The 12,578-nt window shown below is 34.1% G+C and overlaps 1 long non-coding RNA gene across 1 annotated transcript; it reads left to right on the top strand.

The window, feature by feature from the left end:
• The first annotated feature begins 1,591 nt into the window (after nucleotides 1-1,591).
• LOC128922836 (uncharacterized) lies at nucleotides 1,592-3,588 on the top strand. Its single transcript, XR_008472021.1, has 4 exons — nucleotides 1,592-1,830; nucleotides 1,897-2,043; nucleotides 2,116-2,447; nucleotides 2,536-3,588. It is a non-coding gene; the product is annotated as an uncharacterized LOC128922836 (long non-coding RNA).
• Nucleotides 3,589-12,578: the final 8,990 nt, after the last annotated feature.

Raw genomic sequence — 12,578 nt, 5'->3', positions numbered from 1 at the left:
TTTCTTTAACTTTATTTATATTATATAATACACAATTTGACCCACATATTCGTCATATATATTATATAAAGTCCATTGAAAGTTGGAAACCATAATATTAGGTTAGAAGCACCGAAGTCCTCGTGTTCGATATATGGGGCCTTAAAAACCTATGGTCCCATTTCGGCGATTTTTAGAATGGGGCTGCCACACTATTAACATAGTATTTGTGCAAAGTTCTGCACCGATATCTTCACTAGTGCTTATTATATTGTAAAGTAAACGATTCAGATTGTCTTCGAAGTTCTGGTATATAGGAAGTAGGCGTGGTTGTGAAGCGATTTGGCCTATTTTCACAACATATCATTGGGATGTAAGGAAACCAAGTTACATTGAAATCTGTCGAGTAGTTCCTGAGATATGGTTTTTGACCCATAAGTGGGCGATGCCACGCCCATTTTCCATTTTGTAAAAAAATCTGAGTGCAGCTTTCATCTGCCATTTTTTATGTGAAATTTAGTGTTTCTGACGTTTTTGTTAGTGAGTTAACCCACTTTTAGTAATTTTCAAACTAACTTTTGTACAGGAGGTGGGCGTGGTTATTATCCGATTTCTTTAATTTTTGGACTGTATTAGGAAGTGGCTAAAAAAAACGACTGCAGAAAGTTTGGTTTATATAGCTCTATTGGTTTGCGAGATATGTACAAAAAACTTAGTAGGGGGCGGGGCCACGCCCACTTCCCCAAAAAAATTACATCCAAATATGCCCCTTCATAGTGCGATCCTTCATACCAAATTTTATTTCCATAGCTTTATTTATGGCTTAGTTATGACACTTTATGTGTTTTCGGTTTTACCCATTTTGTGGGCGTGGCAGTGGTCCGATTTTGCTCATTTTCGAAAGCAACCTTCCTATGGTGCCAAGAAATAAATGTGCCAAGTTTCATCAAGATATCTTAATTGTTACTCAAGTTACAGCTTGCACAGACGGACGGACGGACAGACAGACATTCAGATTTGAACTCCACTATTCACCCTGATCACTTTGGTATATATAACCCTATATCTAGCTCGTTTAGTTTTGGGTACTACAAACAATGGTTATGTGAACAAAACTATAATACTCTTTTTAGCAACATTTGTTGCGAGAGTATAAAAAAGGATTCGTGTCGATTGGTCGGGAAAAATGTTGAAAAAAAATACGATAGCGTAGTTTCGAAAAACATTGATGACATTGTGACAGGAGATGAATAGTGAATTGGACATGTCAAAACCACTAGAACTACTAGAAGACTACTAGAACAACGCAGAACAGTAAATTCTGAGTGGTACACAACAATTTCTTTGCACAACTGGCACTTTCACGAAATAAAGAAACCCAAAGACGGATTACTCAACACCACGACAATGAGAGCTCTCACACATCGTTTGAAACAATTTCTTTTTTGAGCATTTAAACACTGAAAAAAAAACCCCGCAGTTAAATCAAATACTTTTTGCAGTTAAAGTACAGTAAAACAAAAGTATTTGTTTCAACAGCAAAACTCTTGACGGAAATACTTTGCTCTTGATTCAAATACTATTTTTAAATGCTGCACTTTTGAATCAAATGCGGCTGTGCTTTTAAAAATCATCTTATTAAAATCTAATATAAAAATAGTTGTTTTAAAGGTTTCGTATTTAATTTTCTTTTGATTACAGTTTTTTAAATGTAAAAGTATTTGTCACAACCATTTCGCATTTAATTTTACTGTTTCTCCATACGATGACAGGGACGCTTATATTTTTCCATCGATCATTCTAACAGAAACACGTGTTGCGTGCGCAAATACTTTAATTTGGGTTTTATAGGTAAATATATGTGCTGAAAGTAATAATTTAAGTGAAAGTGATTACTTCAAGACATTTCGCGTTTAGTGAAGCTGCGCAAAAGGAGCTTATATAGTTTGCATTTGCATTAGTGTGCCTGCCGCATCGCCCGCTACTTACGGAGGCTGTTTAAAAGGGACTTCCACAGTGATTTTTTATATAAAAGACGACATTTGCGAAAAGTCTACTCTGCAGGTATGTTATGGTTTATATACACATTTATTTCAACAAAAATATGTGTTTAAAAACAATTTTTGTGCATTTTAGTTTACACTATGAGTGAGGAGTTGATACCATCAACTGAGCTGTCGTTATTTGCCGAGCAATGTCCATTGGGAGATGAGTCCCCTACAACGAAAAATGTCGACAATGAGTCCGTAGTAATTTTGGATAGTGATGAACAGTTAATTAATTTATTGTGTTCGTGGGATTTGTCGTCAAATGCATTGATACAGTTCAATAGATGTGGTTTAAAGAGTGTAGCAATTTTGTAGATGATCCATTCCCACGACATTGACGAAATTTTTAATGCCAGAGAACTAATTGCGGACAAAATTAAGTTCCGGTACAACTTGCAAAAATGGCGTTTAGAAAATAATGTAAGCAAATCCGTTTAAATTTTCACATTGAGAGTCTCGCACACATTTATAACACGCTTATAAATTATTTATATTAATGTCTTTCTAGTTCGATATGCTCACGTGCTGCAGTGGTGATAGAACTATAACAAACCTTTCATCCATTCGAAGCTGAGCTCTGCAAGCACACCTTCAACATCCCCAAACAACGAACCCAACGTCGAAGAGGTTTTAAAAGAAACAGTAGCAGGTAACGACATAATAAAGAAGTACGAAAACTGTGGTTGCCTCCAAGAAAGTGACCAATCTGCAATAGTTCGCATTATTGTGGATAATTACTTAATACGTGATATTAAAATGACCCCGTTCACCATGAAAACTGTTGCCGAACAGATTGTCAAACTGTTTTCTAAAGAACAAGAATCGGTGTATTACGTACCCAGGACAAACAAATTACTCGAAGATTCGCAAAGTGTACGTAATAAAGATAGTTATTCAAAGGAATTGAAATGTTGTAGCAAAGAACTAAATTCGGTCAAAGAAAATTCTATTTGGAACAGCCTATCTTATTTTCATGTCACAGACAATAGGGCTTGTGATTTAATGCACGACATATTTTTAGGAGTCGCTCGATATAATTAATATTCCAAAAGTTCTAGATTATTTCATATATCAGAAGAAATATTTTTCTTTGGAAGCGTTTAACTATAGAAACCAATTATTTGCTTATGATCCATCTCACGTCAAAAGTTTAAGTAATCCTTTAACGAAGGCTCAAATTAAGACTAATAATATTAAAATGAACGCTTCTGAAATGAAACTTTTTTTGAATACTATTTTGTTAATGATTGGGGACTTAATAGATGAATTTGATTCAGTATATAAATTTTTAATAACGTTTATTAAAATTGTTGATATTGTTATGTATGAGGAGTTCAGTGACGATATTTTGAATGAGCTACGTGCTTTAATTGTCGATCACCATACATACGTACGATTTTTTTGACAAATATACACATTACCTTGTGATCAAAACCAAGTGGATGGTAATATTTTATATATTTAAAATATATTTTATACCAATTTACATTAAAGCTTGAAACTTTGTGTAATATTTATTAAAATAAAAATATATGTATGTATGTCACTTTTGTAAACTTTACTCTGTATATTCTCAAATAAAATATATTTTTTATGAAAAAAGTGAATTGATATTGAAATTTTGACTGTACATAGGGAAGTGGGCGGAGAAAGGTGGGAGGGGGGGGAGGTTGCATTGAAATGGGGGGAGGGGTGTTATACACAACAATAAAACAAATACGATTACATTTGAACATTTGAATCAAGAGCAATTACTGTTAATCTCAAATACTTCTACTGTTAACATAAATGTATAAGTATTTGCTACAACAGTGCCCCGTATTTCGATCAAAAGTGTTCCACTGTTAATTTAAATACTTGACGCATTTACTTCAACAGTGCTCGCACTTTTAAAATAAATACTCAAAGTATTTGGGCACGCTTCTAATGCAAAAAATATTTGTGGCAAATGCAGAATACTTTGGTTTTACTAGTTTTTTTTTCAGAGAAACATCAATTTGATGAGTCATTCAATCCTGAGTTAGCACCAAATGACTTCTTTTTAAGAGGTCAACTCAATCAAAGTAGCAAAGGTCAGCTCAATCAAAGTAGCAAAAGTGCTTCGACAATTAGTTTAAACGTGAACAAAAGTGTATACATAGATCTTAATGCCGAATATTTTAAAAAACACTAGGGCTATTTTCGATGATTAATATAATTTTTTGTTTTCTAATCGCGAAATATAAAAGGCAGCCCAATCACCATCTTAAAAAATTCTCCAAATCGGACTAAAATTTTTCAAGGCCCCAGATATTGAACATGATGTCTTGTAAATTATTAAAAACGGACAATTAGTTCCCCTAGCTCCCCTATATTTAATATTTTGTAAACTTCCGGTGATTTTGATAATGTATATATCAGTTAATATGTGAGATTAAAATTAAAAATAATTAAGTGAAGGAAATAATATTTTTTTTATATTTCTTTATTTATTGGATCTGCTAAAAATATTAAAATTTTAAATTTAGTTAAGATTAAAGTACCTCAAGATGTGGTTGAGTTGTTTTGGTATAACGTGTTTGATTGCAGGAATGTACGAAGACAAGATGTACACCAAAGGAATATCAAGATATTTATGGTTATTTTCGTACATGGTGAACCCGCGATTCTTCAAAGCATTTTAATTTTGACAGTATGATTTTTTAATAGCCCTTCATTAGCTCTGCATTTAGTGTTAAGGTTGATTTTGGAACGGTTTTCATTTTCAAGATAATTGCAAAAAACCAAGACATTCGCACGGGACAAAAAATGGAAGTCGTTTTTGGGGACAACGATTCAAACGGCGATTGATGGCCTTTAAAGATGGTATGAATTTCATCCAAAAATAATTTATAGTTTTTTTTAATTAATTGTTAACCACATTCGCACGGGACATGTCGCACAGGACATTTTTTTCCATCATAATATTTATGTTGATTTTGTTTTATAATATGGCTTAAAAATGTAGTAAATGTATTTATTTATTTATTTTAACTAATATCCAACGAGAAACACAACAAAAATTCTCTAGTATGAAATGAAAATGGTATTATGAATGTGAAATACATATTTTTTTTCAGAAAATGCTGTCTTCGGGTATAAAATTTTTTGGATTTCGTTATCTGCCAGACTTTCCTTTTGATAACTGCACCCACTCCATCGGCGACTCCTTGCAAAAAAATTCTATTCTAATGAAGAGTATTTTAATTATTTTATAAAATCAACCAGGCTTGATAATATAAATTTGTTTTTAAACTGAGAGCAATTACCTTAAAAAAAATAAATATTTTAGAAAAAAAAAGGATTTCTTAATTTTAGTTAAGAGATTTATCAAGAAAATAATATTTCATGCGTTAACTTGTCAGCGCAGCCTCACCAACAAGGCCGTAGGCATTCTCTGAATGCTTACTTTAGCTTTGTCGAGCCTGCAAAACCAGCTCCCACCAACAAACAAGGCAACGGTGAGAAGGATGTTTTATCACAGCGACCAACTGTGCCTAAGCTGGTCTTACAAACAACAAAATCAACAGAGAACGGCAGCCCACAGATGCTAGCAACAAGCAAGAACGCCCCAACAAATACGCAGGTACCGGCAAGTGAAATGACAGCGAAAGAAAACAAAAAAGAGGGTGAGAATGTACCTATGAAAAAATGTTCATCTGTTAAGATTGGCATTGACCGCTACGTCAATATAAAAAGGAAGTTAAGTCCTTCAAAGTCAGCGGTTAATCCTAAAAAATTTCAAGGCGACACGCCACTCAAGAATAAACCCGAGATTTTAAAGGGCAACAGATTTGCCTTATTAAGCAATGATTCGGAAGACGCTGCGAAGGGTACCACCACAGCAGCCAATGCCAAACCGCCACCAATATATCTGCGAGAGCGTAGCTCAAATGCACTTGTTGCTAAACTAAGTGAAATTGTAGGTAGACACAATTTTCATATAATGCCTTTGAAAAAAGGCAATATCGACGAAACTAAAATACAGTCCTACACTGAAAAAAGTTTTATGGACATTGTTAAGTTTTTGTCAACTAAAAATAAGAACTATTATTCTTACCAACTTATGAGCTCTAAGGGCTTAGTTGTTGTAGTTAAAGGCATAGAGTCTTCCGTAGACTCCAGCGAGGTCAAAGAAGCTCTTGAAGAATGCGGCTTTGAAATTAAAACTGTCGTAAATATCTTCAACAGAAACAAAGTACCACAACCCATGTTTAGAATTGAATTGATGCCGAATTCTAACCAGCTTAAAAAAAACGAAACGCATCCTATATATAACTTAAAATATTTGCTACACCGTAGAGTAACAGTAGATGAACCACACAAAAGAAATGGTCCAGTACAATGCACCAATTGCCAAGAGTATGGGCATACCAAATCCTATTGCACCCTACGCAGTGTTTGTGTGGTATGTGGAGATTTACATCCCACTTCCAAATGCACAATTAAGAAAGAAGATTTAACTAAAAAATGCAGCAATTGTGGAGGAAATCACACTGCTAACTATAGGGGCTGTCCTGTATACAAAGATTTAAAATCGAAGCTATCACAGGGAATTCAAGCACGTCGTAACCAAATATTACATACACCCCGTAATGAAATTATAGATATCACAGACCACATTACAAAACCCGGTATACTTAAAAATACTGCAGTACAAGGGAGCTATGCCAATGTTGTAAAAGGCAACACGGTACAAATGCAACTACCGCAAAATCCACCAACAGGAGGTATTGAAACCATGATTATAAATCTTACGCAATGTATGACACAATTTATGTCTACTATGCAAAGCATGATCCAAGATTTAATAAAATCACAAAACCAAATGCTGCAAACTTTATTAAGTAAAAAATGAGCGTACTAAATATCTGTATATGGAATGCTAACGGTGTTAACCAACATAAATTAGAGATTATTAAATTTCTGTCTGAAAAAAATATAGATGTAATGCTAATATCAGAGACTCATCTGACAAACAAAAACAATTTTAAAATACCGGAATTTAGACTGTATGTTACAAATCACCCGGATGGAAAAGCACACGGTGGAACGGCAGTGTTGGTTAGAAATCGGTTAAACCACTATGCTCGGGAATCTCATGCTACAGCCCACTTACAAGCTACAACAATATCCTTAAAAAATCGGAATTGTGATTTAAATCTAACGGCTATATACTGCCCACCTCGTTTTAAAATTACAGATAGAGAATTTAAAGACTTTTTTGGTACGCTAGGTCATAGATTTCTAGCAGGTGGAGATTATAATGCAAAACACATGTACTGGGGTTCACGTCTTATTAATCCGAAAGGACGCCAGCTGTACAACACTATTATGAATAAGTATAATAATCTTGATATAATATCTCCTGGCAAGCCAACATACTGGCCCAGTGATCGTAACAAAATACCAGATCTAATTGATTTCGCTGTAATCAAAAATATAGATAGATCGCTTATGACAGCTGATACATGTACTGATCTATCTTCTGATCATTCGCCTGTACTAATAAAGTTATGTGAACAACCCATATTTGTTGAAACGAAAGTGGGCCTAACATCTCATAAAACGAACTGGCTAAAATACAAAAAATACGTAAGTAGCCACATTAATATTGATCTAAAAATAAACACAGAATATTACATTGACGAAGGCATAAGAGAACTCAATGATATAATAACTAATGCAGCAGTCTCAGCAACACCAAATAAGAATTATAAGCCTCTTGGTCGCCGAAAAATCACTAATAGCGAAATTGAAAAGCTTGTAAATGAAAAAAGGCGAGCTAGACGTGAATGGCAAATAAATCGTTCCCCTTCTACTCAGCTCCAACTGAAATCTGCTGTGCGTAAACTAAAAAAAGCACTTAAAAGCGAGGAAGAATATAACACTCAAAATTATATAAAGAAACTGTGTCCAAATTCAAGTAAACGAAACTCCCTTTGGAAAGCCCAAAAGTCTACGAAGCCTCCAGTCGACTCCAACATGCCTTTAAGAGGCTTGGGTGGAAAATGGGAACGAAGTGACGAAGATAAGGCAAATTGTTTTGCAAATCACCTAGAAAAGGTATTTCAATCAAATTGCCCAAAGAACAATTTTAAGTTGCCAATCATCCACAATACCGCAAACGAGTCGCTTGGGTCTATTAAGACTTCAACTACTGAAATTGTTAGTATCATAAAAGAGCTTAACCCAAAAAAATCGTCAGGCCACGATAATATTACTCCAAAAATGCTAATTGAGTTACCAAATATTGCTTTAACAGTGCTCTCCTTGCTCTTTAATGCAATTTTTAATTTCGGATACTATCCTATTTCATGGAAAAAGTCGCAGATAATCATGATAGATAAACCGGGGAAAGACCTGACACAGCCGTCTTCATACAGACCAATCAGTCTCCTACCCTGTCTTTCTAAAATATTTGAAAAAGTGTTACCATCAAAGATGTCTCCTTTCCTTCATGAAAATAATGTTATACCAACGCACCAATTCGGTTTTCGTGCAAAACATGGCATTGTAGAGCAAGTAAATAGAATTACTAACGAAATTAGGAAGGCATTCGAACATAGAGACTACTGTTCTGCTATATTTCTAGATGTGGCTCAGGCGTTTGATAAAGTGTGGCATGAAGGACTTTTGTATAAGATTAAAAAAAGTTTACCTTTCCAATTGCATAAAACCTTGGAGTCCTATTTAAAAAATAGAAAATTTGCTGGGTGATTTAGTTGTGTAGGTGATTTTATATCTGATGAACGTTCAATAAGGGCTGGAGTACCACAGGGCAGTGTTTTAGGCCCAACTCTATACATTATATATACAGCTGATCTTCCAACTGCTAATAATGTGTTGACATAAACTTTTGCGGATGACACAGCTATAGTGAGTCGTAACAAATGCCCCATTATAGCATCAAGAATATTAGCGAAGCACTTAAGTTCTGTCGAAGAATGGCTAGCAAACTGGCGTACAAAGCCAAAAAACAAAAGTGCAAGCATGTTACATTTTCCCTAAGACCAAAAATGTGCCCGGCAGTAAAAATGAACAATATTCTAATGCCTCAAGCGAATGAAGTTACCTATCTTGGTATTCACCTAGATAGAAGGCTTACGTGGAGAAAACATATAGCGAGTAAAATAACATGCATGAAGTTAAGAGCTGCAAATTTAAATTGGCTTTTAAATAAAAACTCTAAACTTAGCTTAGACAACAAAGTGCTTTTATACAATGCGGTCATAAAGCCAATTTGGATGTATGGCATTCAACTGTGGGGTACGACCTGTGCAACTAATATTGATATAATACAAAGGTTCCAATCGAAGTTGCTTAGATCAATCACGTGCTCACCATGGTACATGCGCAATGAAAATATCCATAAAGATCTTGGTATCCCTATGGTAAAGAAAGAAGTAGAGGACAGCAGATTGAAATATTTATCTAAACTCCGTGATCACCCAAACCCATTGGCTAATGCTTTAGTACATTCCTGCGATCAAACACGCCTAAAAAAAGGGATATGCCTGCGAACTAAAGAGCAACGTTTCACCAATACAGCTCAATCACTTGGTTGAGCTTGTCTAGTTTTTAAATAGATTTAAGATTTTATAACTTGTTGTTAGGCTTAAAGTAAAAGCAGATTCAATAAATAAGGAAATATTGAAAAAAAAAAAACTTGTCACTTTTAAAAGCAAACGATTTTCCCTTATAACCTTGTTAAAATGAGCACTTTTATTTTGATTTGGAAGCCTATAATTTTCGCCAAAATCTATTTGAATAGCTATTTCAGTGGAATTTAAAGTGCGGTTTTTGCTCATATGTAAATAATTAATGTAAATGTATCTATTTACATACTTAAGTCAATTTTATAAGACAAAAAATAAATTTCAATTTTTAAATTCCACACCTACGATGTCGCACGGGATCAATTTTAAGTAGTTACCAAAACCACAAATCTTCTGATTTTTGAACAAGGTTTTTTATTTTAATTCTATACAAGTTTACTGTTTATACCCAAAATTTGGTGAGCTTGCTGCTTTTATTTGCGATGCAGTGGGAATAAGTGTTGTTTTTTGATGTCGCATGGGACATTAAAATATAGGATAATAAGAGAGCAAAAACTTACAGTTATTTGCAATCGCATGCTTTCTTATGCATTTTATTTGGATCTTTGTACCCTTATAAAGGTTTTACACTAAGCAAAAAATTATACATGATATGTTTCTTTAACAAATTTGACGAAAAAACAAAAAAAGTAGTTCCTATTCGACTTGGCTTTGGTATATCTCGTAATTGGTTATGAATTAATTTAAAATTAATTTAATATCAATAAATTTAGATATTTTCCTATGAAAATATGCAAAAACTTTGTAATTCTAATAATGTTTAATATTTTGTCTGTGGTAGACCTTCTGGCGGAAATGCCCATATGCATATGTAATTTTACATGAAATTATTAGTTTGCGGATTGATTTGTAAGTGATGCACACATTCATATTATGAGTGAATAAAACGACACAGAAACACAACTTAAAAATCATTGCAGCTGACACAATTACAAATGTGCTGACACAGAATATGACATGGATAGCGGCTTTCTTTGGGTCGAAAAGGTGACATCCAAGCACTTTGCAAAGTAATCCATTCTGTAGAATCGCTTTGTTTTGTATAATAAATGTTAAAAGATAGCAAAGGATGGCAAAAAAAAGAATATTTGATCTATAAAAGCGTAATCAAAAATCTGATACTGATTTGATGGGCACAATGAAAATAAGTATGAAACCCTTATGTACATATGAACACACATACACATGTATATAGTATATCTGTACTCTCTGTGTGACTATGTACAGACAATGGCAAGCAAATGTCATTCAAACATATACATATAATATGTATAGTAAGTATGCATATTTACATATATGATTCTTTGTCACCAAAGTTGTTTTATTGTAACGTAAAACTGTATAAAATGTTCATATTGTTACCAGGAGAATTTAAACTGAATAACAAATTAAGTTCCGTCTGAACACGCTATTTGTAATTTAAGCACAATTTTTATATTAGTTGTATTTGATTCGATTAAGGATGGTTGCTGTTTATCCGATATCGTGCGTATCATTTGAACTTCATCTGAATAAAGCTAGTTTATAAGAGATGGACGCCGTGTAATCCTGGGTGACAAAACTTTGTATCGTTTTATAAGGAGACGAGTGAAAGTGTTGGAAACAATTTTTGCTTAATATTGATATTTTCATAATTTTATGAGTTTACAAATAAAATAACTACAAGTTATATTTTATTGTTAAATTGTATTGAAACTAGAAGGTTATGTATTTGACGATCATATTACACTTCTCTTTGTTTTTATCAACCTTTTTCATACATTAACATTTTTCGTAAAGATATATATGTATGTGAGTATATGCATATGAGCATATACATAAATATCTTCACATGTACATATATGTATATATATTAACAAATGCAAAATGAAAAAGTATATACTAAAGGGGCTTTTTGGCATCCCTATACAAGTACTTTGTTCCTTCCCTCTGCTTGAAATAATGTTGTTGAATAATTTGCTTATCAGATTTCCACACAATTCAAATTCATATTTGCCGCTGTGTGTGTATGTATTTAACTGTATTTGTTATCCCACGAGTCCGTTTCAGCAAGCGCCAGTGTAGTGACCGTCGGATTCATTAGCATAAAAATTACGTAAATTTCATTAGCTTCCTTGGCACCCGTTGTTTTTAATGTACACACACACTCACATGCATACATACATATATGCTATAAACACATTTGGGGTGGTTTGCTCTACTGCAACATGGTGTCTTTTCTTATTAGAATATCGTCTTGACGGCTCACATGTCAAAAGTAACGGCGCCAGTGTCGCCGGTCGCTAAATCCCTGCTCTATGCAATTTAAGGGTGAGTTTTTTACAACAACAGATTTATTTATCCAGTAAACACTATTGAATGCATTGGTATTAGTCATATGTATGTACACATCATATTTCATTGCGGTTCCATTTTGAAAAAGTAACCACGCCTCGGCTGTACAAATTCAAGTACAGCTGTATTTCAATTCGATTAGTTAGTTCTTTCATATTAGTTGTACTGCATTTCAGATTATGTGTTCGTTAATTTTTTTTGGGCCTTTAAATTTTTGAAAATTAATTTGAAAATAGCCAGAATCTTGGTCCTGTGTTCATAGGGCGTATCAAGCGTTTCTCTCGTAATTTGATTGGAACTAACGCAAGTAGTCGGTTGTCGTTTTTGTATCTTCGCCGAGGCACATACTGAAGCTCATATAATGTTAATTTTTTTATTCATTTAATTCACAAATGTATGTGTGTATGTGATTGGCGCGGAAACCGTTTAGCCGGTTATAGCCGAATCGATGATAGCACGCCACTCCTCTCTTTCCCTCGCAGTTCGGCGCTAGTTGGAGATCCCAAGTTTAACCAGGTCGCTCTCCACCTGGTCCCTCCAACGTAGTGGAGGCCTACCTCTTTCTCGACTTCCTCCGGCG

The sequence above is a fragment of the Zeugodacus cucurbitae genome, chromosome 2 (assembly GCF_028554725.1).
Source record: "Zeugodacus cucurbitae isolate PBARC_wt_2022May chromosome 2, idZeuCucr1.2, whole genome shotgun sequence".
NCBI lineage: Eukaryota > Metazoa > Arthropoda > Insecta > Diptera > Tephritidae > Zeugodacus > Zeugodacus cucurbitae.
Note: the sequence above shows the minus strand (reverse complement) of the source record. Positions and strands in the feature narration are given on the sequence as shown.